Source organism: Neophocaena asiaeorientalis, unplaced genomic scaffold (assembly GCF_003031525.2).
Source record: "Neophocaena asiaeorientalis asiaeorientalis breed wild unplaced genomic scaffold, Neophocaena_asiaeorientalis_V1.1 scaffold90, whole genome shotgun sequence".
Classification (NCBI taxonomy): Eukaryota; Metazoa; Chordata; class Mammalia; order Artiodactyla; family Phocoenidae; genus Neophocaena; species Neophocaena asiaeorientalis.
The window spans coordinates 529598-533321 of NW_020172445.1; the positions used below are offsets into that span (position 1 = coordinate 529598).

At 56.3% G+C, this 3724-nt stretch overlaps 1 protein-coding gene across 1 annotated transcript in view; it reads left to right on the forward strand.

Moving 5' to 3' along the window:
* Positions 1-2443: 2443 nt before the first annotated feature.
* The window catches only part of SMPD3 (sphingomyelin phosphodiesterase 3), an 83744-nt gene continuing 82463 nt past the window's right edge, over positions 2444-3724 (forward strand). Inside the window, exon 1 of the mRNA XM_024733117.1 lies at positions 2444-2512. The gene's annotated coding sequence lies outside the window, so the exon portion shown is untranslated. The remainder of the gene's footprint in view (positions 2513-3724) is intronic.

Genomic DNA, 3724 nt, shown 5'->3' on the forward strand with positions numbered 1-3724 from the left:
AGCACTACTCCTGAAGGGCTAAACTGACCTCTAGAGTTTCAACTGTTGCTCTAGGCGGTCTTCTTTGGTAGCCCTCTGCTGATACTCTGCCGATGCTGTGCTGGTGTCCACCCTGTGGTGTAGTCCTCCCCTTCCCACTTTTCCAACAACCTCTGCTCTCACTGCATCCACAAAATTAGGCACTCTGTGTCAGCACAAACCCCATTTCCTCCTACCTCCTACAGTTTTCTCATCTTCAGTAATGAGCCCCCCCACTATCTGTCCACCTAGCTCCAAAGGTCTTTCCTTATGGTTTAGCCAGGATCAAAGCCCCTCTGCCTGTTAGTTAGAAGTCCTGTTACTTCTTTCCTAAGTGCAATCCATTTGACTCCTTCCCTCATTCTAGCCTTCCCTCCCTGGATGTCATCAGCGCAAGGATGGCAGGGGTGCTTTCTCAGGCTCTGTCTTTTTGGTTTGAATCAGGTTCAGGGTAATAGCCTCCCTGGTTACTTCTTTGGCCACGAATTAACTATTCCCACTTATTAAGGCATTCTCCCAAGAATGCTTTAGCTAAGATATATCCAAAATGTCTGGATGTGGTGACATATGAAGCATGTGTGGGATTAACTGGACCATCTGGCCAACACCAGGGCCCTGAGTGGAAAAAGAATCAGAAAAGATGCTACCTAGCAAGATGGGATATCACCACCAGGGCCCTATGATGCTGAGCAGAGGGCTGAAAGAAGGGCAGGGATCTCAGACTGCCTTTACTCCATAACTGACAGGAGCAAAAGATCTTTCCCAGAAAGGGAGTGGGAGGTAGGGTGTTTAGGCACAGAAAGAAGAAGGGCCAACAGCTAGAAATAGAGGAACATGAAGAACTGATGACATTTAGGGGAGAACTGACAGAACTTCCAAGGAATGATAGACATGAATCTATCACTCCCTTGCGTCACAGGACTGGAAAGTCCCTCAAAGCACTCAGGTAAAATTTCAATCCATTGTTTGAATAACATAAACATTTCTTCAAGGCGGTGGTATCCCTCTAGTTGAAGACTTTCAGCAATGGGAAATGCCTAACCACAGGAGATCAAGATCATGCGAAATTCAATTACAATACATTCATTTTCAATTCAACAAATATCTATTGAGTACCTACCATGCAACAGACACTACAGGCACTGGACTGTAAGTGTGAATAATATAGACACGGTCCCTGCTCTGTGGATCTTATAATCTAATATGGAAGACAGATACTCAAATACATAAGTAGAATGGGGGAAGTAGAGGGTGCTGCTCAAACACAAGGTGAGGTACCTCATATGGAGCCGGGCATCTGGGAAGGCTTCACTGAGGAGGCAGCGTCTAGGCTGGGGCTTGAAGAGTGTGAGGCATTAGCTGAGTGCAGGGTGGAGGGACCCACGTGAGAGAACAATTGCTTAAGGCTTCCCAGCTTCCAGAGAAGTTCAGAGTGTTGCAAGAAGGTGGAGTCCAGATCTTGAAGGGCCTTTAGATTGACACTGAGGAATGTGGGTTTAATTCCGGAGGCAATGGGAAGACTGGTGAAGGGTTTTAAGCAGAAGCGCCCCCTGGCTACGCTGTGGGAGACGCTGCGGTACGGGGCGTGGCGTGAAGGAGGCCAGAATCCGGGATGAGAAGGCCTTGATGGCCCAAGGAAAATGACCAAAAACAAAGCGCTCCTCTATGACAAGACAGAGGCAAAAACAAAGGGATAAAGTTCAGAATGCGCCCCTTCCACTCTCAAGCCGAAGGTCTCCATCCTCTCTCACCTTTGCTGGGCAGCTCGCCCTCGGTTTGCCCTAACACCGCGGAGTGTGGGCGGGAAGACGACTCCACGCCCTTCTTTCCAGATAAGAAAACTGAGGTCCAGAGTCCCGGGGTGGGGACCGAGGTGAAAAGAGAATGGAAACGGCCTCCCAAAGGAGGCTGCCCGAAGTCACGCACAATCCTTCGAGGGTCCGGCGGCCTGCCCCATTACTCCGTCAGCCGTCCCCAACCAGTCGCCTTTGCTATAGAAACAGTCCTCCCGCCCTCCTCAGCGCCTCTGTTTTGTCAATGCACCCTGGGAAATGCAGTCTATCTCTCATTATCTGCCCGAGACATGAGCCCACTCCGCGTCCTTAAAGGACTACAAGTTCCAGAAGGCTGTACGAAAACACCAGCGGGCTCTCGGGGATTTGGTCTAGCAAGAGAGACAGAAGAACCCGCGGGCGGGGCCGAAGGGATGGGAGATGTGCCCCCCCAATGGGCGACCCCTGGGCGGGGCTCGGGTCTCTATTGGCTACGGAGGCACGGAGGAGGCGGGGTCAGCGGAATGAGGCGCGGAGCTGTTCGCCGCTCCAGGTGCTGAGTCCGAGGGAGGCTCCGGAGCGAAGAGGAGCGGTCTCAGCCTTCTCTGCCGCCGCCGCCGCCGCCCCGCGTCGAGAGCCCTCCGCCTGGAAGCCGAAGCCGTGAGGAGCCCGGAGGAGCTGGATGCGCTGCCGGGCGCCGACCGCCCTTCCGCATCTCTGAGGTCGGTGCTGCTGGATTCGCTTTTGTTTTATTGAGGAAGGAATGAATTGAGGCGTTAGAGGGCCTGGGGAGTTGATGGGACCTCACCGCCCTCAAGACCATCTGTCCCGGAGAGCTGCTGACTGACCCCCTCGTGGGCCTCCCTGTGGCCCCGGCGCCTGAGGTCGGAGCAGCTTTGGTTAGTTTTTGTCTTATGGTGGAGGAGGCTCTTAAGCGTGAGGGGCGAGGGCTGGGGACCTACCCCACCATCTCTCTTGAGAGGGCGTTGAGAGCTTGGAGCCTCCCTCCGCCTGTGCCTGAAGTCGAGGCTGCTTGGATTATTGAGGATGGCAGGGAGTGTTCCGGGATGAAAGAATCGGAGGCAGGAGGACCCTTCCCCACACCTCGGCTGCTTCAGCTTACAAAGAGGGTCTGGATGTGATGGATGAAACCGCGGTATTCCTCCTCCTCCGCTCAGACCCTCCTGAGGAAGGGCTGTTTGGGGATGTCAGGAAGACCCTTCCTCGTACCCACCCCTCTCCCGAAGCCTAGGGTTTTGTGAAAAGGGGGGACGGGATGAAGATGGAGCCAGACGACTCTTCCCCCTCCCAGCTGGACCCGCCTAGGTTATGGGGGGGTAGGCGGGAATGGGATGTGAGGGGCAAAGGCCGGGAGACCCCTCCCCACCCTGCTAGGAGTCGCCGGTACAGGAGAGCCCTGACGGATTCTCCGGGTCCTCTGCGATCTGGGCCCCGTGCCTAAGGTCGGGGTGGCCTGGGTGTGTGGGGTGTGCGATGGGGAAAAGTAAAAGGGATTGAAGAACCCCTCCCGACCTCTCCGCTCCCGGGCCTTATCGACTTGGCCCTCTAACTGGATCCAGGCCAGGGACCCTAAGTCGAGACGACCCTCCCCTCCCCGCCCTGCCCCACCCCGGAGACCCTGGCTGCTGAACCGCAGAGGGGAGCCAGACCTGGATGGGCACATGCTGGGCGGGACAGGCCTAGTCCCCCTCTCAAGCGCCCTGGAGCTCCAAGCAGACGCCCCCCGCGCCCATAGACCCTCGGGCTGTTCTGCTTGGCGCGGGGTGCGCCTCAGACCCCGCTGCCGAGACCTGTGTCCTGGCTATGCGGCGGCCGCTCCGGGCGCAGGGCTTTCGCGCTTGGCCCCGACATCCGCGAGAGGACAAAGCCGCGGTCGCCGCACTGGCGGGCCTGCGCCACTGGCTGGGCGGGGG